The following is a 25314-nucleotide window of genomic DNA, read 5'->3' as shown; positions in this document are numbered from 1 at the left end:
AAACCTGCACGTTGTGCATATGTACCCTAGAACTTAAGGTATAATAACAAAAAAGAATTGTAAGTAATCTTCACATATGCTTTTAAGTATTTTTTAAAAAGAAAGGAAAGGAGAAAGAAGAGGAAACCAGAAACAAATAATCATTACACTATCCAGACATTACATAACATCTCTTACTTGTGAATTTAGATGTATTGAACTTTTAATAAAACAGATTGACTTCACACTTTTAAAATGCTAAGAAAGAAAACAGCTAAGGCAGAAAACTAACCTGAAAACAAAATCAATGGTTTTATATATAAAAGACCTAAATTAAAGAGTTGATACCTCAAAAAGAAAATAATAATAATAATAATAATTTGTTTCACAGAATGCCATGAGAAAAGGGCTTCTGTGAGCCCTATTACTAATATATAATGACAATCATCATTATTACTTTTCATTTTAGCAAATTATAATGCTCTAATGACCAAAACAATAGTAACTCTAATACTAAAATCAAGTTATCAGTATTTGGATTTGATATAAAAATGTAAAGAAAATTAAAATATCTCTACTTAAATTCTCAGTAAACAAACACGGCTATTTTTTTTTTAGATTTATAAACCTAACTTTCACAATCATGATAATGAAAATAATTTTTAAAAATCTGAAGGGGAGGGTAAACATAAACCCACTCTAACTTGTCATCCCTTCCCCCACCAATTTGAAATATGCACACATTTTTTACTTAATTTTTAATTATAAAGATAAAATGTAATTTAAATAAAATTTAATAAATCTGTAACTTTGTATACCTTCTCATTTAGTCTAGATATTTTATACATATTTTTATCACAGTGAGCACACACTTGTGCTTTTTTCACCAAACATGTTATAAACGTTTTTGTTACACAAGCTTCATAATTACTACATTTAATAGCTACCTAATAATGTACCACAATGGGTTTGACTTATCCACCCCTGCTGTTGAAAAGCATGCCAATCTCATGGGTGACAGTGAAATGAACATCTCTGGGCATACAGGATGTTTTTCTTCTATCACGGAATTTCCTGAGGTTAAGTGCACAGGAATGGGCTTACCATCTCAAAGAGCATCAACATTTCTAAGCTCCTTTATATATATCATTGGCAAACATTTTAAATCAAGTGCTTTATGATCCCAAATCAGGGAAACTAAGAATAATACAGTTATGGACCCAGTGAGCAAATCAGATTTTCAGACAAGTTATGGAAGACATCAAGTAGAATATCTGAAAGCACAAATGACAAAAGAAAAAAACAGATAAACTGGATGTCATCAAAATTAAAAACTTGTGTTCTTCAAAGGTTACCATCAAGAAAGTGAAAAGACAGACAAACCACAGAAAGAAAAGATTTGCAAATCATGTATCTGGTAAAGTATATCCAGATTACATAAAGAACTCTTACAACTCAACCATAGAAAGATCATTTTTAAATGGGTAAAGGATTTGAATAGACATTTCTCCAAAGAAAATATAAAAATGGCCAGTAAGCACATAAAGTGCTCAACATCATTCGTTATTAGGAAAACACAAATCAAAACCACAATGAGATACCACTTCATGCCCACCAAGATGGCTGTAATTATAGTGACAGATAACAAGTATAAGTGAGGATGCAGAGAAACTGGAGCCCTCATGCATTGCTGATGAAAATGTGAAATGGTGTAGCTACTCTGGAAAACTGTTTGGCAGTTCCTCAAAATGTTAAACACAGAGTTGCCATAAGATCCAGCAATTTGGCTGGGCACAGTGGCTCCCACCTGTAATCCCAGCACTTTGGGAGGCCAAGGCAGGTGGATCACCTGAGGTCAGGAGTTCAAGACCAGCCTGACCAACATGGAGAAACCCCGTCTCTACTAAAAATGCTAAATTAGCCAGGCATGGTGGTGCAAGCCTGTAATCCCAGCTACTCAGGAGGCTGAGGCAGGAGAATTGCTCGAACCTGGGAGGCGGAGGTTGCGGTGAGCCAAGATCACACCATTGCACTCCGGCCTGGGCAACAAGAGCTAAACTCTGTCTCAAAAAAAAAAAAAAAATCCAGCAATTTAATTCCTAGGTATGTACACAGGATAAATAAAAACATGTCCACCCTAAAATATGTACACAAATGTTCATAGCAGCATTATTCAAATAATGGCCAAAAGGTAGAAACAACCCAAATGTCTATCAGCTGGTGAATGGGTAAGTAAAATATGATATATCCATACCATGGATTCTTCAGCCATAAAAAAGAATGAAGTTCTGATGCATGCTGCAACATGGATAATCCTGATGCTAAGTGAAAGAAGTCAGACACAAAATGTCACATACTGTATGATTCCCATTTATATGAAATGTCCAGAAGAGGCATAACCATAGAGGCTGATAGTAGATTAGTGGTTGCCAGGGACCGAGGGTAGGGGAGAAGGGGGAGTGGCTGCTAATGAGTCACTGGGCGATGAAAATGTTCTGAAATTAGATAGTGGGGATGGCTGCACAACTGTGAATATGATAAAAACCTCAGGAAGGACATCGAAACCAAGAAAGGTAGAGGACAGCAAATTATAGCACTCCGTTCTATAGAAGAGGGTCAGCATTTACATTTCTAAGGTTTCAATACAGATGACACCATTCTTGTGCTACTTCCTGACTCACCTTGGAAATATTTACTGCGGCCCTAGAAAAGCTGAATGGCAGTGCCTGTGAACATTAGGTTTGCCAGAGGAGAGGGAAGAGAGATGCAGACCTACTATCTGGAAGTAGCACCAACACAAAGGAAAAAGAGCATGAGCATACCAGAGGGCCAGGCAGCATCAGGAGAAGCTAATTGCAGAGCCCTAGCAACACAACGCAAGCACCCCAGGCACAGGGCCAGAAGTACTATTTGTAATGGGGACTAGGTTTCACTGAGGAAAAGGTAAATAGTGTTCCTGATATGTTACTTACTAAGGCTGAGAAGTGGAAAACATGAAGATGGATTTGATTTTTGGCAATGGTCCCAAAATTAAGTCTTGGCCAGGCACAGCAGCTCACGTCTGTAATCCCAGCACTTTGGGAAGCCAATGTAGAGGATCATTTGAGGCCAGGAGTTCGAGATTAGCCTGGGCAACACAGGAAGATCCCATCTCTACAAAAAAAATTTTAAAAAATTCGTCAGGAACAATGGTGTGTGCCTGTAGTCTCAGCTACTCAGAAGGCTGAGGTGGGAGGATCACCTGAGCCCAAGAGTTCAGAGCTACAGTAAACAAGGATCATGCCACTACACTCCAGCCTGGATGACAGAGCATGACCTTGTCTCTTAAAAAAATTAAAATTAAGTCTCAAATTAGCCCTAAATTATCATTCGAATAAATGACCAAGGAGGGTACCACCGCTAACCATGTTCTGGGTAGGTGGACCACTGACTACAGGCAATTACAAAAACGCAGTAGTGGCAGCAGTGGCAGCCACAGCTAGTGTTTACTGAGTGTTTCATACTGTTGGAAGTGCTTTTATACACATCCCCTCATTTCACTCATAATAAACCCAAGAACAGGCACTATAATCATTCTCGTTTTACAGACAAGAAGCACAAAGCTCAGAAAAGTACAGTAACTGCCTGAAGCGCACACAACTAGGACGCAACAGAGGCTGAATAAGAACCCAAGCAGTCTTGCTCCAGAGCCTGCAACTTTAACCACTCCACACAGTAAGCTCTCTGAGAAACCTCCAGATTGTTGCAACAAAGGCTACAGACCTCTTGAAGTAATACTTTCCCCCAGCATTTATTAAGAAAAATTTCAAACAAATGGCAAAGTTGAAAGAGATTGACAATGAACACCCATATCCCCATCACCTGGATGCTTACTAAGGTGGCTGTTTTTAGCAACATTACCCATTTAGGTAAGCTTGGGTTTATTTGTTATGTATTTTTAAAGGGGTTAAAAGTGGTGCTTAAATAGCAGAGTTCTAATTATCTAGAAAATCATTCATCCAAAAGACACTCATGGAGCATGTCTGATAAATGAGGCACTACCATGTGGAAACATGCTATTGTCTAAGTCAAGCCCTAGTGAAGTGAGCTGATAGAAATGTAAGGTGTGGTCAAAACAGATTCAGAAGGAAAGGCCAGGTGACGTTTGCATTTTGTCATTCTTTGTACAACCCTTTACGTGCCCCGTCTTGAAACCTTCTGCCTTGTAAATGGATCTTTTAAATGGGGCTGAGTGCAGTGGCTCACACCTGTAATCCCAGCACTTGGGAGGCCGAGACAAGTGGATCACTTGAGGTCCGGAGTTCGAGACCAGCCTGACCAACATGGTGAAACCCTGTCTCTACTAAAAACACAAAAAATTAGCCAGGCAGTGGTGATACATGCCTATAATCCCAGCTACTGGGAGGCTGGGGCAGGAGAATCATTTGAACCCAGGAGGCAGAGGTTGCAGTGAGCCAAAATTGCGCCACTGCACTCCAGCCTGGGCGACAGAGTAAGGCTCTGTCTCAAAAAATAAACAAATACATAAATGGGAAAATAAAAACAAGAGTGCATAACTTTAAAAATCTGTCTTTGGGAATTGGTACTTGCTCAATTCACTAAATTAGCAAAGCTACAGTCAATAGCCAGTATATTTCAGCACTGCAGTATATATATGTGAGTTTTTTAGATAAAAATATTCAAGGATTTAGCTTTAAATTATGGACTGAATTAGGAACTTAAAAAAATTCTGAGGAATGAACTGGAAGAACAATAAGAATTCAATGAAGGAATTCAAATATTTAGAAAGCAACTCTCGACAGACTCTTTCCAAGCGTTATGATAGTCAGCCTGCAGTCCTCTTGAACATATCACCCAGGATTTATCATTAAAAACGGAAATAATGGTAGAAGCTGACAGAATTACAGAAACATAACTGTAGTGGGAGATTTTAAGATAGTACTCTAAAGATTAAGTAGAAAAAGAAAAAGGGTGTAAAGAATGTGACTAATTGGCCGGGCGCGGTGGCTCAAGCCTGTAATCCCAGCACTTTGAGAGGCCGAGACGGGCGGATCACAAGGTCAGGAGATCGAGACCATCCTGGCTAACACGGTGAAACGCCGTCTCTACTAAAAAACATACAAAAAACTAGCCGGGCGAGGTGGCAGGCGCCTGTAGTCCCAGCTACGTGGGAGGCTGAGGCAGGAGAATGGCGTGAACCTGGGAGGCGGAGCTTGCAGTGAGCTGAGATCCGGCCACTGCACTCTAGCCTGGGTAACAAAGCAAGACTCCGTCTCAAAAAAAAAAAAAAAAAAAAAAAAAAAAAAAAAAAAAGAATGTGACTAATTATGAGGTTGATCTGACAGATATGAATACAGTCTTAAGTATTCTATAGTAATTGACTTCACATTCTACACCATGAAATGCATTCAAAAGTTAGTCATGGTGTATAACAGACCATACATAAACCTCAACCCATTCCAAAATAAAAATCCATAGGTAGCATTCCACTATCTATTGCTAGCAACAAAGACTTACTTTGAAATTGATCCTTTTTACTTTGTTTCAAATTAAGCTCTAAGTGGAAATTTCTCTCTCAGAAAGAAAGAAAAGTGAAAATCCTTCCTATTCACCTCCAGAGATAAACCATTGTTAACAGTGGAGTATATATGATTTCAGGTATGTTTCCCAGGCATAGCTTACTAAAAATTAATTTAATTTAAAAATTTTTAAAATTAATTCTTTTAAAAAACCAAAAATGGAATTGTTTTTACATCCTATTTTGCCTCTGAGTTTTCATCTCACAATTATTTAATTTCAATATCTTTCCATGTCACCATCTCTAGTTTACCTCAGTCTTTTAAACAACTTCAGCATTCTAGGTTATGGATGAATCATGATTTATTTAACCATTCTCCTTTTAAGAGACATTTACATTTCTCCAGGTTTTTAACTATTACAATGACTCGGTGACCACCCCTGCACATATTTTTATATATTTGAGAATTTCTGAAATACTGAATTTCTTGCAAGTAGCATTGCAGTGGCATTTAAAATATCGTTAGCAAAATACAAAATTGTGTTTCCAGTAAACTGTACTGATTTTCGCTGTTACCACCACAGAATTGAGGATGCACTCACTATCACTGCATATTCTTGCTATTTTTAGTCTTGGTTAATTTGATATATAAAACACTAATTACTATTATTTGGAACCTACATTTCTTTATGGACAAGGCTGAATATCTTTTCACATGCCACTGATGATTTTGTATAAAATTATCTTTTGTCCATTTTCCTATGGGATTTTAAGTGTTCTCTATAGATTAAAAAAATGGGCTATTCTTTACCTGTCATAGATGAAGCTGGGGTTGCATCTCCATTTTTTGGAGCCCATCTACCACAGGAGGCAGTAAATGACATTAAAGAATTACTGTTAATATTGCTATGTATGATAATGGTATTTCAGTTATGTTACACACAAAAGTCTTAATCAGTTGGTGATGCACACTCAAATATTTATGGGTAAAATAATTTGTTATACAGGATTTACTGGGAGGAAAACCCAACCCCCCTGAAAAAAAATGAGGGATGGGTAGACATAAATGAAATAAATTTGACCATGAACTTACAATTGTTCAAGTTGGGTTGGGATATATATGGCTCATATATATGCTCTTATGTACATTTGACATTTTCATAATTAAAAAAACATTAAAAGCTCGAGATATTTTAAAAAGAAATCTTGTATCATAAATGAAGCTTAAATTTATATTTTTGAAAAACATCGTTTCAAATGTTTCTCTTCCCTTCCTTTGGAAAACACTGACCTTAGAAACAAAAATCAGATGCAGCCACCCACCCTACTGCTGCCCAGGCCAATCCTAAGTAAATGAGTTGGCTTTCTGGGAAGTTTCCATGACCGAACAGAAAACAGATTTCACTTCAGTTCCATCATCAAAGTCCACGAAAGCCTGCAAAGCACTTCTATATCCCTCTCAATCTGTCCCCATGCTCTCCTGAGTTGGTTATTACTGGCCTTTCCACCACTGCAGCATTGAGGAGCTATTGAGCAAGAAAGGAGAGGTGATATGACCAGTCACAGACAGCATATTTTTGGCAGAGCCAGATATTCTGATTCTAAACTCAGTGTTCTCTTTTAGACTATATTCACTCTGAATACCAACTAAACAATAAATCCACTACCTGTAACTATTTTGACATTTTTTTCTTACAGAGGGTTCAAAGATTTTACAACCTGAATTATTCTAGTGTTTTGTTTTGTTCCTTAAAAAGGCTTGACAGTGTAGTCCCAGCTACTTGGGAGGCTGAGATGGGACGATCTCATGAGCCTAGGAATCTGAGGCTAAAGTGAGAGCTATGGTTCTGTCATTGCATTCCAGCAATGTGGGCAACGGAGCAAGACCCTGTCTCCTAAAAACGACAAGACAGGCTGGACCAGTGGCTCATACCTGTAATCCCAGTACTTTGGGCGGCCAGGGAGAGAGGATTACTTGAGCCCAGGAGTTTGAGAACAGCCTGGGCAACATAAGGAGACTCCGTCTCTACAAAAAAATTTAAAAATTAGCTGGCATGGTGGCACGCAAGCTTGTAGTCACAGCTAATTGGGAGCTGAGGCAGGATGAATGCTAAAGCCTGGGAGGTCGCAGCTGCAGTGAGCTGGGATTATGCTACTGCACTTCAGCCTGGGCAACAGAGCAAGACCCTATCTCTAAATAAATAAATAAATAAATAAATAGTAAAAGGCTTGACAGTTATGATCCTTAATACTTATAACACTTTTATACTGTCAGAAGACAGTCTGTATTACTTATTCTTATGTATTAATAGAGAACTCTTTTAAAGTGAGTCTTGGTGATTAGACCATGGTAAGTCAGTAGGACTCTATAACAAAAAGAACATGTGGAAAACTGTCCCTCCTCAGGAACGTGTGTGAACAGGACCTTGGCAGTCGAGTAAGTGGATCTGCTGGTTGGAATTGTCAGATTTCTGCCGAAAACAAAAAAGTTACAAAGAACTCAAGTCTAATTCCAACCGCAAATCCTCAAGCATCAAAGCAATGTCAAGCCCAGAGCTGACCTCAATTTGCCCTCTGGTTACTTAAGGGTCACAATAATTTGTGCATTTAGTAATCACCGTCATCAGCCAAGGGCTCAAGGCTAGAGATCTCCACTTGTTTCTCCCCCTCAAACTGTCACCCAGGCTGGAGCGCAGTGGCGCAATCTCAGAGCACTGCAAGCTCCGCCTCCCAGGTTCATGCCATTCTCCTGCCTCAGCCTCCCGAGTAGCTGGGACTACAGGCATCCACCACCATGCCCGGCTAATTTTTTGTATTTTAAGTAGAGACACGGTTTCACTGTGTTAGCCAGGATGGTCTGGATCTCCTGACCTCGTGATCCACCCACCTCGGCCTCCGAAAGTGCTGGGATTACAGGCGTGAGCCACCGCGCCCGGCCTTCCCCCTCAAACAATTCTTATTTTTGTCTAGTCACCAACAGAAATAGCCTGCTCTAGTTAGATATTACCTCTCAAGTAAACACTAATTTGTTCTCAATCTCAGAAGGTGATTGTGATGTAAATACAAAGGCCTCAGAATTAAAGAGACTTCAGACATCATATATTCTAACCACTCACCTCTGCATGAATTTTACCTTAAGTACCAATACCAGGTGGTTAGGATGAACACCTACACCTGAACATCTCCAAATATAGGGAGCTTGGCACCTACTGACACTAGAAAGATGTTTGAAATGGTTCCTTGCAGTAAGCACCAAAAACAACAAAACCTTCCGGCAAGTTTTATTTGCTAAATTTGTTTTTTCTCTCAAATAGAGTTGAGGACTTACTATGTGCTAGGCACTGGGTATACAAGGATTTTTGAAAAGATGCTAGCTAGCCCTATAACTCAAGAAGCTAACAGTCTGTTGTGGTTATTAAGCTATCCACCAGGGCTCTGGGCCTTGCTTTCCACTGGATGCATTGGATTTCCCTGCCTACCTGAAGTTAGGTGAAACCAATGAAACGTGAACAAATGTGTCACTTCCAGGGCAAAAGTTTTAGGAGAAAGTATATGCTTTGCCTCACTATTTATTCTTTGGCCTGCAACTGGTTATGTTCCAGATGGCGGCTATTCTATTAGCCTGAGTCCTAAAAGAACAATAGCTGACCCACCATGTACATGCAGTATGAACAAGAAATAACCTTTGTCACTTTAAGCAACTGAGGTTTTTGGAGTAGCTTGTTACGGCACCCCAACCTGACTGATACACAGTCTGAAGACAGACAAACAAAATCATCAGCAAAATGATCTACAAAGTCATCAACAAAATGATCAACACTAATCAGACAATAAGCTGAGTGTTGTACTGGAAACATGCACAAAGTTCTGTGGGGCACAGGAAAAGACTTTCTACCCAACTCTGTCTTCCGGGAACTTGGGGTAAGGCCTCATAGAGGAGGCTGTTTTTGGATTAGAGCTTGAAGGATGAATAAATACTACCAAGTAGATAAGTTGAGAAAAGGGTGTTCTAGACAAAGGGAACACTTTATACAAAAACCGTAGAGGGAGAGGAAAACATGGCATGCTTGGAGAGGAAAACATGGCATGCTTGGAGAGCTAGAAGGGATTCCGTTTTGCTATTGTACAAATCTAAATGTGGTAGATTTCCTATGAAGCTACTAGAGCCGAAGCTTCGGGAACCCTCGCTTCTCTTGCACAGGCGCCTTCCAAAGCCTGTATCTAACTTTATATCTTTATAATTTTATTCTTAGATTTTTTTTTTCTTAGGAGGGTCCCCCTTACTAATGTTCAAGTTCCAAAAAAGCTGGATCTGCTTGTGATGGATGAGGTCACAGGAATAGGAGGTGATTCTAGGTATACAAACAAGATATTTGACTTTCTACATGATACTTTTTTTTTTTTTTTTTTTTTTTTTTTTTTGAGGCAGGGTCTCACTCTATCACCCAGGCTGGAGTGCAGTGGTACCATCATGGCTGTCTGCAGCCTCGACCTCCCAGACTCAAGTGATCCTCCCACTTCAGCCTCCCAAGTAGCCAATACTATGCCCAGCTATTTTTTTTGTAGAGATGAGATTTCGCCATGTTGCCCAGGCTGATCTTGAACTCCTGGACTCAGGCGACCCACCCGCCTTAGCCTCCCAAAGTGCTGGGATTATAGGCGTAAGCCACTGTGCCCAGCAGACACATTTTTCAACTGGAAAAATGTGACTTTTTTGGAAAAAAAAGAATTATGTTCCCTAAAAGTCTTCTCTTCCCCTAAACCAATAATCCTCAGTTCCTGCACTTTGTGTGACTGGGACAGAGACTCCGCACCACTCTCCACTGTTCCTCTCTGAATGTGCTCTTATTTGTCTATAGCCTTCTCAAGAGTAGCATCTAAGTCTAAATCTAATTCTCCAGATACAGTCTGAGCACATTTATCACCTTCCTTAAACTTACTCATGTCATATTTAATCTTTCACAAAAGTTTTTACCCAAACGATGCCACATTATTTCTAATGTGAGATTCCCCAGAAAAATATGGATCAATGCTCTTGGATTTAATCCACATTACCAGGACTGGTACCAAAATACAACACCTGCTTGTTTCAATTTAGGTTTGGCAGAATTTGAGGAACAAGTTTGTAGAGAAAAGATAGTTAATTCATTTAACAAATGTTTACTAAGTGCTTTTCCTATGCCAGACATGCCAGTATATGGGGAAGACAAAAAAGACAGATAGAAACCTCTGCCTTCCTGGAATTTACATTCTAGTTTGGGGGAGAGAGATAATAAATAAAATAAGAAAATGAAATTATGTGTCAGAGTAAAAAGTAGAAGAAGAAAAGTACAGCAGGGAAAGGTGGAAGAAGTGTGGAGCATGGGAGGGGTGAGACTGCAATTTAGATATACAGTGGTCAGAAGAGACCTCACTGAGAAAGTGACACTGGAGCCAATGCTCAGAGGTGTGGAAGTGAGCCATCTGGGCATGTGGGGAAGCACACTCCAGGCACAGGCATCAGCTGGTGCAAAGACCTTGAGGTGAGAATGTGTCTGACATGTTCAAAGAACAGCAAGGAAGCCAGCAGAGCTGGGCGGCAGTAGTAGAGAGACAGTAGTAGAAGAGAAGGTCAAAGAGGCTGGGGTGGGGGGCAGGGAGGGGATTCGTGCAGGGCCTCACTACATGCCATGATCTGAGTCTCTCTGAGAAGGGGAGTGCCAAGAGAGGGCTTTGAGCAGAAGGTTGGTGTGATCCAACACGTGTCCTTCAGCATGGCTCTGCTGGCTGTGTTGAGAATAGACTGTAGGAAAACAGCGGAGAAGCAGGGAACCCTGTCAGACATCAATCCAGGCACGAGATCACAGCAGCGTGGACCAGGACGGTAGAGATGGAGGCAAGGAGAAGTGGCTGGATTCTGGATACATTTTGAAAGCAAAGCCGAAAAGATTTCCTAAAGGAATGGATAAGAAGATGTGAACACTGTACCCACAGGAATCAACGATGACTCCCAGATTTTTGATCTAAGTAAGGATAACTAGATCCTTGATTTTTGATAACTAGAAGGATAGTGTTGCCATCAACCAACCAGCATAGGTTTGAACCTGGGAAGCTACGTGAAAAAAGCAAAGCAAAACTGTGCTGCTAAAACTAGAAGGTCCTTTTCCAGAGGAAAAACTGGATTGAACTGGTTTGGTCACAAGTGTTGCAGGGAATTAATGGGTCAGACTGCTAATGAGCAAGGAGGCTGTGTAGTGCCAATGTTCCCAATGAAAAGACTCTGGTCTTTGCCAAAATCTGCTCAAATCTACAGAGAAACTACAGAAAGTGGGGGTTGGGAGGAGGCTGGGACCAAATCTAGGGTATTATAAGAGCCAAGTAGTTAGAAATTGCACTCTCGGAGGTGTGAGACAGTGCCTTTCAGAGTTAAACATGTTACTTTAAATGTACTTGCATCCTAAATTTTGTTCCAAGTACAAAGTAAATTACTTTATTAAATTTAAAACTAAACAGTAAAAAAGAAATTGTTCTGGATGTGGTTTTACTTCTGAGATTACATTTGTTTTGTTTTAATTGAAATTTTCCAGTGTGGGCCAGATAGTTTACAGGCTAAATAGCTTGCAGGCTGGTGAGCTCACTTGAATCTCTCAAGAACATTTGTTAAAAAAAAAAAAAAAAAAAAAGAAAGAAAGAAAGAAAGAAAGAAAAATTCTCTCTGGCTCACCACTGTGGATAAAATGTTCCTTTTCCCTCTTCCAGGCTTAGTCTGTATTGACGATTTTCTTCAATGGCCTCACTACAAAGTCCAGCGAGATCTTACACACAAGAAAAAATGCTCAATTTCACTCACAGTAAGAGAAATACAAATTAAAATTACTCTGATTATTTTTCTTTCACTTACTTTGGAAAGGCTTGAAATGTTGGATAAAAATATCCTGAGTTGGCAAGGGTTTGCAGAAATAGGCACTCTCACACACTGCTTGCTGGAGAGAAAACTGGTAAGACTTCTATTAAGAAGTATTTAACAAGAACAAAATTATAAATGCTCATTCCCTGACTCACCAGGTTCTGCCTCTAGGAAGGCAGCCTGCTGATATATTTTGCACATATGTGAAGTCATACACGTATAAGGTAATCTACTATCAGCATGGTAATGGCAAAGGACTGGAAATAACCTAATCACCCATCAACAGGAGATAGTCAAATCGATTATGGCACATCTATACAATGGAGTAATACACACTTGTGAAAAAGAACGAGGGAGGTGCTTTTTATGCTGCTACGATTAACCTTCAAGGTATCTTGATATATGTTAAGTTTTTAAAAAAGCAAAGCACAGAATAAAAATTGTACACTAGAAATACCTCTAGAAAAATGTGAGAAACTAATAATAGTGTTTGCCCCTAGGGAGGGAAAGAGGGAGATATGTTTGAGGGACGCTTTTCCCTGTGGCTCCTTCTAAATTCTGAACAATGCTAATGTGCTATGTATTCAAAACAGAAAGTTAAAAGTTGAATAAATACATAAGTGGAAAAAATGTTAGCACATTTCCCAAAATACGTGGGTTGTTACAAATAACAAGTGAGAAAGTGAGAAGCTAATGATGTCAGAGTAGAGGTCCTTACAGAGTATGTAACTGGGTCAAATACCAAGTAGTGCTCCTTTACATTTCAAACTTCTAATAGCTACAGATGAGCTTTTGGTTTAACTTCTGTAGGGGTACACGTGAGCACTTCACTTAAAACTATATATTATATATTCTATTTGCCTTTGGCCATAAAGCCATAGTTCTAAAATAACTTAGAGATATCCAATACATAAAACAAAAAATAAAAAAATAAAACAAAACAAAAAAAATACCCAATATGGAGGAATGGGACAATATATGCCGTCCAACTTCTTTCCTAATTAAAAAATCCTACAGCAATCTGTTATCCAGTCTCCAGTTGATTATCAAGTCTGGGAGCTCATTATCATTTATGACAATTTATTACAAAGTCCCTTTCTTAGTTGGACCTGGTTCCCAGCTTTTAGATTTGTCTTTTGGACATAAATCAACTCTTTTTACTAAATGACGAGTCAACTCTCTTTTCTATGTATCAGCTTTTCACACAGTTGAAGATCATTTCCCCTTTTAGTATTTACTTCTGCAGCTAAGTGTCCTGAATTATTGCACATTCTCTCTAATGAACTTCTCCTTGAATACATTCTAATTTGTCTGCATTTCTCCAAAATGTGGCAATTAGAACTGAACAAAGCATTCAAGATGTAGCCCAACCAGAAGAGAATTAAATGGAAGCTGTGTTTTCATCATCCTATTACCATTACTAATACAACCAAAAACTGATCTAGATACAAGTTCTATCTTTCCCCCACAAAAAGGAGGACTTTGAGGTGAAGTGGCTCGCTGGGACAAGGGAACACTGCTCGAATTAAGCAGGACTAGAATTCTTTCATCACAAGGCCATTCGGATACACATTTTCAGACACTCATTTATAACTGCAACACAGGACTTCTGAGCCATCTTCCCCTTTGCCTCTTTGAAATCTACCTTCTTGTCTTAAGAAAGGAATGTTAGACTTTCTCTGAACATCCTATCTAAATGTCTTTGTTGGCTCCCCCAAATCCAAGCTGAATTATTCTCTATCACAGCATCCTGTTTCTTTCATAACATTTATCAAAATTTGTCTAGATCTTCATCTGATTCTTTTCCTGCTTACTGTCTTTCATTGGCTAGGCTGTAAGCTCTGTAAGTAAGGTCAGGGCCTATATCCACTGTTTCCCTAGGATATAGCACAATGTCTGGCACATAATAATCATTTTCAGTGACTGAATGGGTGAATAAACAGTAGCTGATAATGGAGTTAAGACCCTAACATCAGACAGAGCTGGGTTTGTGTCCTAGAGCCCTACCACTGTGGACTGTGTATTCCTAGGCAAATGACTTAAGTCCTCACAATCTATTCCCTCATTGGTAAAATGAGGAGCTATTAATGCCTATCTCATAGAGCTGACATAATATTCAGTGAATTGATAAGAAGTACACAAAAGGATTTAGCATGCTGTCTGAGATACAGAAAACACTCAATAAATCATAGTTGCTGCAGCTACTGTTGCTGTTCTAATTACCACCACATCTCACTCAGAGGCTGGCCACTGAAGGATGACAATTAACTATAACAACTAGAGGTACATCAGCTGTTTTATCCAGCCTACCTTTCTTTTTTAAACATTGTGGTAAAAATAAATAAATAAATAACATAAAATTTATTGTCTTAGCCATTTTTTTCTTCTTTTGAGATGGAGTCTCACTCTTGTCACCCAGGCTAGAGTGCAGTGGCACAAATCGACTCACTGCAACCTCTGCCTCCCAGGTTCAAGCGATTCTCCTGCCTCAGCCTCCTGAGTAGCTGGGATTATAGGCGCCCATCACCATGGCGGGCTAATTTTTGTACTTTTAGTAGAGACGGCGTTTTGCCATGTTGGCCAGGCTGGTCTCGAACTCCTGACTTCAGGTGATCAGCCTGCCTCGGCCTCCCAAAGTGCTGGGATTACAGGTGTGAGCCACCGCGCCCAGCCTGTCTTAACCATTTTTAAGTGTACCATTAGGTAGTGTTACGCACATTCACACTGTTGACCAACAGATCCCCAGAACTTTTTCATCTTGCAAAACTCAAACACTATACCCATCAAATAACTATTCCCCTTTCACTCTTCCCCCAGCCCCTGGCAACTACCATGCTACTTTCTAAGAGTTTGACTAATTTAGATACCTCATAAAAGTGAAATTATATTTGAAGATGTAGCCCAACCAGAAGAGAATGAAAAGTAAGCTGTTTTCATCATCCTACTACCACTACTAATACTACCAGAAACCCAGCTAGCTAAAACAAGTACTTATCTTGGGCCGCACGCTGTGGCTCACGCCTGTAATCCCAGCACTTTGGGAGGCCGAGGCGGGTGGATCATGAGGTCAGGAGATCAAGACCATTCTGGCTAACACAGTGAAACCCCGTCTCTACTAAAAATACAAAAACTTAGCCGGGCGTGGTGGCGGGCGCCTGTAGTCCCAGCTACTCAGGAGGCTGAGGCAGAAGAATGGCGTGAACTCAGAGGGCGGAGCTTGCAGTGAGCTGAGATTGCACCACTGCGCTCCAGACTGGGCGACAGAGTGAGACTCTGTCCAAAAAAAAAAAAAGAATTTCTTTCCATTTTAAGGCTAAACAATATTCCATGATACGTATCTATCATATTTTATTTATCCATTCATCCACTGATGGACATTTAGATTGCTTCCCCCTCTTGGTTACTGTGAATAATGCTGCAGTGAATATGGATGTGCAAATATCTCTTTGGGATCTTATTTTTTATTCTTTGGGGTATACAGTTTTTTCTTGTTTAAGCTCTCCACAATCCTATGATGCTGGCAGCACAGCAGAAATCACAGGAGTCATCAGTTTGTCTTCACCTTTTTTGATTCTGTCATTCTGAGTCAAACTGTCATTCTGTCATCAAATTATTGTCTCTAGCTCACTTCCTACTCCTTTCTGATAACCTCCTGGTTCCTCTATTTTCAAATGAATTCAACAGATCAAATTTAAAATTTATTTTACTTGTACAAAAGGGAAGGAAGCTATTTACACCATTCCTATCCCTTTCTGTTAGAAGAACTGTAGGTCCCTCATCCATAGAAGGGTACTGCCCCAGGCCTGAGCAGAGTGAAACTGCAGGTACCCAGAGCCTAGCCCCATGGAACAATAGAGGGCCAAGGCTCTACCTTAGTCGGCCAGGACAGTTTCTAAAATGTTTACTTTATGAGCAGTGTTTTGAAAGCTATTAGTATTTCATCGGGAAGTATCAGTTTCCCGTGAGATTAAGTCCTATTCACTGGGTTGATCAGCCTTATCATTAGAGCCAGGACATTTCTCTGCAAATCCCCTTCCAATCTTATGCTGCCCAACTAATGGGACCAACTGCATTTGCTTAATAAAGTTCTGTATTTTCCAACAGCTCTTCATTTTTACATTATTGTCCTGGGGTGGGGGGCAGCAGAACAGAGATGTTGACAGCCAAATGGAAGATGCATTGGGAGGCTTCTGAGGATACTGGCTCTGTCTTTGAGAAACCTTAGAGCATCAAGGTGAAGCAAAAGGAATGGAGAGGAATAGTTCTCAGTACCGGAGACTTCTCTAATCTAGAAAGCAATAAAGTCAATCATAAATCATGAAAATGAGAGTGGTTGTCATGGTGCAAAATATAAAATTCCAGCAACTATTTATCAGGAATGAAGTAGATGTATCTCCCTGTTCCCATTCTCAGCCTTCTTCCTGCAATATGTGAGTGCATGTGCATGAACCCACACTCACCAGTGATACCAGTGATCAGCAGAGTACTGGGGGAAGAGTTAACTTCTGCTGCAAGATAGTTAGCATATTTATTTCCTTTCCGTGAGACTTCAGGAGCCTAAATCAGAAGTTTCTAAGAGCTTCTTTTGATGTCATATATTCTGAGAATGGATACATCTAAGAATAGATGTATCTGCCATTATGAATTTGGTAAAAGCAAAAGGACTGCTTTAATATTACATATTGGTTTGTTATTGTTGCTTCTATGATACACTTGGACAAGAAAATTTCTAGTCCAAGTGTATCATAGTGGTATTACTTGAAACACCACTTAAATCTCATAAAAAATAGAAAAGATCCCCTAACTGGCCTCTCCCATCTTCCTCCTCCCCCATGGAGCCAGCCTGCCACTGTCCCACTTATTCAACTTCCTTGCTCATCAATCTTTGGTGCATTGCAGGCCCCATTCCTTCCTTCCCTTCTGCCCAAACCACTTGCACCAAGGTCATCAGTCAAGTGGCTCTTTCCTACTCCTTCGAGTCTCAAACCACTCAGAACCCAAAGGACGTTAAGACCCACACCTCTACAATCTCTCCAAAGGGAGCAAAACTCACGCCCAGGACTTTGCAGTCTCCTCTGCTCAAGAGATTTCCAAATCACCCTTGCCAGCCATGACCTATCTGCCAAGTTCCAAACCCATTACTTCCAACTGCCATTGATCCCTGCAGGTTTTAAAAAACTACACGCATAAATATCTGGCTCCATTAACCTTGACACTCACACTTCAAAAAAATGAAACAAACAAATAAAAAATACAGCCTTAGGTCTACTTCCTAAATCTTCATCTCACCTCTCACCACTTGTCTTAGTCCGTTTGGGCTGCTATAACAAAAATACCATAGACTGGATGGCTTACAAACAACAGAAATGTATTTCTCACAGTTCTTGAGACCAGGAAGTCCAAGATGAAGGTGCTGGCATATTCAGTGTCTGGTGAGGGCCTATCTCCTCATAGACAGACAACTTCCCACTGTCCTCACATGGCAGAAGGGACCAGGGAGTGTCTGGGGTCTCTTTTATCAGGCCACCAGTCCCATTCATGAGAGTTCCACCCCATGACCCAATTACCCTCCAAAGGCCTCACCTCCTAAGACAATCACATTAGGGATTAAAATTTCAACACATGAATTTTAGGGGATATATTCAGTCCACTGTACCACACATCCAGATTTCCAAGCATACTTATTTTTTTCCTAGTTTCCTTTATTCATATCTCTCTTCTTTTTCTCTTTTCCCATATGAAAAGTTAATGGTCTCAGCAGCACTTACATCTTTCTTGGTGGAGGGATTTTTAGAAATTGTGGTAAAATATACATAAAATTTACCATCTTAATCATTTTTAGGCAGAGAGTTCAGTAGCATTAAGTATTAACACAGTCACATTGTTGTGCAACCATCATCACCATCTGCCTCCAGAATTCTTCACCTTACAAAACTGAAACCCTACACCCATTAAACAGTAACTCCCATTTCCTGCCCACCCCTGACTTCTGACAACTACTATTCTGCTTTCTGTCTCTGTAGATTTGGCTACTCTAGATATTTTATATAAGTGGACACATATAGTATTTGCCTTTTTATAACTGATCAATTTAACTTAGCATAATATCCTCAAGGTTCATCCATATTATAGTGTATGTCAGGATTTACTTCCTTTTAAAGGCTGAATAATACCCCCCTGTATGCATACACCACATTTTATCCATCCATCTATCAATGAACACTTGGGTTTCTTCTACCTTTTGCCTATTGTAAATAATGTTGCTATGAACATGGACATACAATCTCTTTGAGTCCCTACTATCAACTCTTCTGGGTATCTACCCAGAAGTGGAATTGCTGAATCACATGGTGATTCTATTTTTAATTTCTTGAGGAACTGCCATACTGTTTTCCATAACAGCTGTACCATTTTACATTCCCACCAACAGTGCCCTGAGTTCCCAAGAGTTCTCCACATCCATGCCAATACTTGTTATTTTGTTTTTTCTTTTTCCTTTTCTTCAGAGCTGCCATCCTAATGGGTGTGAGGCTGTATCTCACTGTGGTTTTCATTTGTATTGCCTAATTATACTAACATTGAGCATTTTTAGTGTGCTTATTGTTCATTTGTGTATCTTCTTTGAATAAATGTCTATTCAAGTCCCCTGACCATTTTAATCAGGCTGTCTGGGGTTTTTGGTTGCTCTTGTTGGGTTGTAGAAATTATCTGTATGTTCTAGATATTACCCCTTTATTAGATATATGGTTTGCAAGTGTCGTGAAGCTTTTCTCCTGTTTTCTTCTAAGCATTTTCTAGTTTTAGATCTTTTGTTTAGGTCTTTGATTCATTTTGAGTTAACTTTTATATGTGGTGTAAGGTAAGGATCCAATTCCATTATTTTCCATGTAGATATCCAGTTTTCTCAGCACCATTTGTTGAAAAGACTGTCCTATTCCCATTGAAAGGTCTTGGCATCCTTGTAAAAACTCATTTGACCTTATGTGTGAGGGTTTGTTTCTGGTCTCTCCATTCTACTCCATTGGTCTATATGCCTTCATTAATAATTTTTAATATTGAATACATGTTGAAATATTTTGGATACACTAGGTTAAATATATTCTTAAATTCGTTTTGCCTTTTTTTTTTTTTTTTTTTTACTGTTTCAATGTGGCTCATCAGACACTTATCATCACATGTTGACTCTCATATTTCTTTTGGACAGCACTGCCTAGATGCTTCAGACTGGAGCCACTGGGCAGTGTGGAGAGCAACAGCTAACATCATAGGATTAGATGATCATCTGAAAGCTCCTCTCCTCTTGTGTTTATCATTATAGTACTTAGAGAGCAGGATATCACTGTGACTGAGAATTGAGGCTTCTGAGTTAGGCAAGTCTAGGTTTCAAGACCTGCCCTGTCCAACACAGCAGCCACTAGCCATACGTACTCATGTGTGTACTGAGTATCTGAAATGTGGCTACTGTGAATTGAGATGTACTATAAATGTAAAATACAGACCAGTTTTCAAAGACTCAGTACCAAAAAAAGTAAAATATCTAGTTAATAACTTTTATATCAATTACATGTTAAAATATTAGTATTTCTGATAAATTGGGTTAAATAAAACATATTGTTAAAATTAATTTGACTTGTGTTTCTTAGTAGGCTATTTTTAAATCAGGTTCACAGCAAAACTGACCACAAGGCATAGCTATTTCCCATATACCCACTGCCCCACACATGCATAGCCTACTCCATTATTGACATCCCCCACCAAAATGGTACATTTGTTACAACTGATCAGTCTACACTGACACATCATTATCACCCAAAGTCCACAGTTTACATTAGGGTTCACTCTTGGTGTACATTCTATGGGTTTGGACAAATTTATAATGATATGTATCTACAATTAGTTATACTATCATACAAAATAGTTCTACTGCTCTAAAAATCTTCTGTGCTATGCCTGTTCATCCCTCCCTCCTCCCTAACCCCTGGCAACCACTGATCCTTTTAGTGTCTCTATAGTTTTGCCTTTTCCAGAATGTCATATAGTTGGAATCATACAGGTATGTAGCCTTTTTGGATTGGCTTCTTTCACTTAGTAATATGCATTTAATCTCCCCCCATTGCTTTTTTATTGCTTTGATAGCTTATTTTTTGACTTGTTAATTTTGATTTTTTTTAAAATGTGGCTCCTAGAACATTTTAAATGACACATGCAGCTCAACTTATGTTTCTGTTGAACATTTCTCGGCTTGGCATGAGCAGTTTTTCTCAGCATTGCATCTTCCTGTCTTTCCAGTCACTCAAGTCCAAGCCCGGCATACTTGGTTTACTGCAACCTAAACACATCAGCCTCCTTGCCTTCACACGTACTAGAGTCCCTTCATTAGAGTTTTCTTTAACCCCCTCCCTCACCTGAAGACGAATTCATGCTCAGACCCAATTCAAATATTATATCCTCAGTGAAGCTTTTCTAAACTTCCGATGTACCTAAATCATTTTTTATAGCACTTTCTACCTTTAATTTTTTTGTATGTGGTTGGTTGACTTTCTCTCCAGATTGTGAACTCCTTGAATTAGGCCCCATGTTTTGTTTATCTTTGGGTCCTCAATCCCTAGTACAGAGCCTGACACATGGTAGGCAATTGGAGATAAGTTAATAAATGAATAAAACACAGGAAAATTAATATATCCTCTAATAAGAGATAACATACTCACTTACAATCAAATAGCTTAGAAAAGAACCTCAAATGCCATAAATGAGGCTGTAAAATTCTATCAGCCAATAGCTAAAATTATTCACAAGCTAAAATTTGTATTTTCAGTCAAAGCAACACATTAATCAATAATATTTATAAAGTAATCACAATGAAAAGATGGTAAAGCAGCTCCTGATGGTTAATGATAGTGATTGGCCTGGAGATGTGGAAACTAGCTATGGAAACTAGATGGTTAAAACAACCACATTCCGTATCCATTAAATGCTGACAGCCCAGACCCCACCAAAATAGAGGCAGTGAAACAGCCTTTGAAGTAGTTTTCAAAGGAAGCCACCAAGATGATTAAAGGGTTGGAAAATGAGATTTATGGGTAATGGCCACAGAAATGAAGACAATTTTGCCTAGGCAAGAGAAGAGGCTGAAGGGTGACTTAATAACCATCTTCAATCATTGTTATTACACAGAGGATGATAACCAGATGGTCTCCATTTTCACCAAAGAAAAAATATTGAAAATGGACTTAAGCTGCAGCATTTAAAAAAAAAAAAAAAAAGGTCTAGTTTTAAACAAAGAACTCAATGGTTAAGAACTAATATACAGCAAAGCAGACCTGGGTAGTGTGGTATAGCCGTGTCTGAACTCATCTGTTATGCTGGGAAAACAGCAAGTGGGTAGGGTGTGTTCAGGTCTTCAACAGTCCTTTGTTGAGGGCAAATTCTCAACTGGCTAGTCCTCAAATGAATCACGTAGCATACAACCACAGCAGTGGAAAAGAAAGAGATATGAAAATTGAAACACAGCACCCTCTGGTGTACATAGCTGTCTTTTAATCTACGAAAATTCTTGATACGTATCAGTATTTTTCAAAATGTAAGGTCCAAACTATGACAGAGTCAGGAGAAACTTACGCAAGGCTGGTCTTAGGGTTCGTTTAATCACTACATTCATCTTTATCAAGCACCTGTGATAGATTTCTCCCTGTTACCAGGAAGTACCAAGAAGGCTGTTACACAAACAACCTCAACTTCTGCCTATAGCAAACATGGATACTTCCCAATCACCTTTTGAATGCTGAATTCAGAGTTTGATACAACTAGTTGGCACACGACCACGCCATGCTGAGACATGATAACATCTGCCAGATAATGTGAATTTTGCCCTGTGTTCAGGAGTATATTACATATAAAAGTTAGGAAACACCTAAATGGGGGTGCTCCCTTAGACATTCTCCCTGCTATGTTGTGGTGTATACACCCCTCTTTACTGATCTGTCTCCCAAATCCCAGCAGGCCACTTTTTACATCCCCCTAGGCTTTATCCTGCAAAATCTTCCTCATATCCTTTTCAGTACAAAGGACATTCAATGAGCTCAAAAAGTCTGAGACTCAATCAAGAATCTTTTGCAGCCCTCTTGATATCTTTAGCCATCTTGGTGCCAGATGGGAACTTCATTCACATGACACACATAATTCCTTCATGTGACTCACCATTGCTAAGCAACTGGTATGTCCTAGGTGAATAAAACATAGGCCCTGTGTCTGAGATTCACAGTGCAGTGGGGGAACACAGATATATATGGGTGTAAATAGACGAGTTGAAGCATGAGTTGAAGCTCAAGGCTCTATATGCTAAGAAGAGAGGAAAAAGGCAATGGAGACACCAGACAAGAACTCTCAGGACATCAGGGCAGAACTTATAAATGAGGCAGGACTTATGCTAAAAACAAGTCTTAAAGGATGAAAAGAAGTTGTCCAGGCAGAGGAGACAGGAGTATGTATCATCCTAGGCACAAAGGTCCCAAGGCATATCACCTTTGGGAGGATGGAGCCATGTGGCACACTGGCTTCTGGTCCCAAAGTTCTCCTTGAAGAGACATGAAAATCCCATCTGAAAAACTGACCCTTGCAGATTATACATAGCATAGACCTAAATGGCAACAAACAAGCAAACAAAAAACCTAACACAGGCTAGGCACTGGTCTGATGGAAGTGAGACAGGCTGGAGTAGCAAAGGGTCTGAAAAGAAGCTCAGGAGAAATTCCTCTGATACCCTTCTTAGTACCCCCTCCCCAGCAGCATCTAACACCCTCACTCAGGCCCAACTCCCTTGCTGCACTGGTGGCACTGCATTGTAATTGTAGGTACAAGATTCCTCCCCCACAAGACTGTGGGCTGAGGCAAGAGTTCTACCTTTTTATTACTATGCATCTGACACCCAGCACATATGAAGCACAAGCAAAATCTGATGACTAAGCTAAGTAATTAGTTCATATGTGTGATAGGGTTTGAAAGGGCAGGACCCTGGACCTATGATCCCAAATACCTTTCTCTATGTAGTTCACCAGGTTTTGTTCCTCCTCAGAAGCCATCTATCCTTACCTTGGTTCATGTTTTCCTATCTCTCCATTTTGTACACATAAACCAACTTCTACCCTCAAATCAGGGAAAAGGGACAGATATTCCTGTCCTCAAGTTAAGAGTGACCTATGTTAAAGTGAAAAACAACCAAGCCAAAGAGGTAACAGGGAACTGGCTTCTCGAGCACTCAGAAGAATTTGAGATTACTGCCCTGGGAGGGAAAAAGAGAAACCCAACCCGATTACAGTGTAAAAATAGGTCACTGCTTGAATACAGCCCTTTGGTTACTGGCTGCAAGCCCCTTTTTGCTTTTGACTCCAGTGTCACAAGAAAGTGGCAGCATAGTCTTAAAATAAGGGCTCCACAGCCAGCTGGCTGCTCAGCGTGGCCTTCCCGCTGGCATTCTAGAAGGAGCATGCACGGCTAGGCACCTACTGGGGAGCTCAGTGAGCCTTTGTCACTGCTGACATGAAATACCAGAGTTGGTAAGTTTCTTTGGTTTTGTTTTGAACAAACTGGGAGATAGTTCAAGGTTGTCCTTGTAAGTCTCTCTCCCTTGCATTCCGCTACACATTGTTTAGTAGGAAATAAATGAGTACAGTTCAGCTAGTTCACTTATCCCCATGCCGAACCAGCAGGCAGACTCTTTTCCATGAGAGACAGTTATAATTTTGAATTATTGTAATGCTGTACTTGCAGCAAACTTGGTGTGTGTGCGTGCATGTGCACACATGACTGAGAGTGGGGGGTAGTGCCAAAATGTTGGTTCTATGGCAAAAAAACAAAATAAACAAAAAAAAAAACTGCTGTGTATAGCTAAAAAAAATGGCCAAGAAAAAGGCAGAATAGAATATGTTTTTATTAACAAACAGCATATTTTATAATGGCGGTGATCAATATTTACTAAACCCAAGGTTCTAGAGGGCTCTTCTGGTAGGATAATTCTAAGAAAGAGGTTCCAGAATGTCAACTTATGTATTCCCTTATAAAACATAGCCCTGGCTGGCTGGGCACGGTGGCTCAAGCCTGTAATCCCAGCACTTTGGGAGGCCAAGACGGGCGGATCATGAGGTCAGGAGATCGAGACCATCCTAGCTAACACGGTGAAACCCCGTCTCTACTAAAAAAAAAATACAAAAAACTAGCCGGGCGAGGTGGCAGGCGCCTGTAGTCCCAGCTACTCAGGAGGCTGAGGCAGGAGAATGGCGTGAACCCGGGAGGCGGAGCTTGCAGTGAGCTGAGATCCGGCCACTGCACTCCAGCCTGGGCGACAGAGCGAGACTCCGTCTCAAAAAAAAAAAAAAAAACCTTGCCCTGGCTTACACAATATCTGGTGTACATGTCTCTTCTCTCCAATGAACTATAAGATCTTTGAGGTAAGGGTTCAGTACTGTACCACTCAGCTACACTAATGGCAATGTGCTCACAGTGAGCGCTTGTTAAATACATCAATTACAGGAGTTCACTTGCAGTTTCTTGCTTACTACAAAAAACAGGGGTCAATCATTATAGGCATTCCCATCCAACACCCAATTTGTTACATGCGGAATGAACTTCAGTTTGGGTCCCTTGCTATTAAAGCACTCAATACCCATTATTTGTTTGCATTTATGTAGAGCTCATCGATGCAGGCCCTGAAAAGTTAAATGAACCTTAACATAGTCATCCAAATAAAATTAATTAGAATTTATGTCTCAACTATTTCTAACAGTTTGAGTAACAAGACTCAACAGAAGGAAAACAGGGTAATAACAGACTCAGAGAAAGAGAGAAAAAAAGGAAGGGAGCAGGGAGTGATGGCAGGAGAAGAGAAGAAGGAAAGGAAAGGAAGGAGAGACCGAGGGTGGAAACATCTATCTAAGCA

At 39.9% G+C, this 25314-nt stretch overlaps 1 protein-coding gene across 14 annotated transcripts in view; it reads right to left on the bottom strand.

The window, feature by feature from the left end:
• The window catches only part of ZHX3 (zinc fingers and homeoboxes 3), a 140888-nt gene that overhangs the window by 33191 nt on the left and 82383 nt on the right, over positions 1-25314 (bottom strand). Inside the window, exon 3 of one of the 14 annotated variants that reach the window (XM_050806636.1) lies at positions 12201-12291. The exons of the other annotated variants lie outside the window; for them this stretch is intronic. The gene's annotated coding sequence lies outside the window, so the exon portion shown is untranslated. The remainder of the gene's footprint in view (positions 1-12200; positions 12292-25314) is intronic. 14 annotated transcript variants of the gene reach the window in all.

This window comes from Macaca thibetana, chromosome 10 (assembly GCF_024542745.1).
Source record: "Macaca thibetana thibetana isolate TM-01 chromosome 10, ASM2454274v1, whole genome shotgun sequence".
In the NCBI taxonomy this organism is placed as follows: domain Eukaryota; kingdom Metazoa; phylum Chordata; class Mammalia; order Primates; family Cercopithecidae; genus Macaca; species Macaca thibetana.
This window is presented reverse-complemented; position numbering and strand designations above follow the sequence as displayed.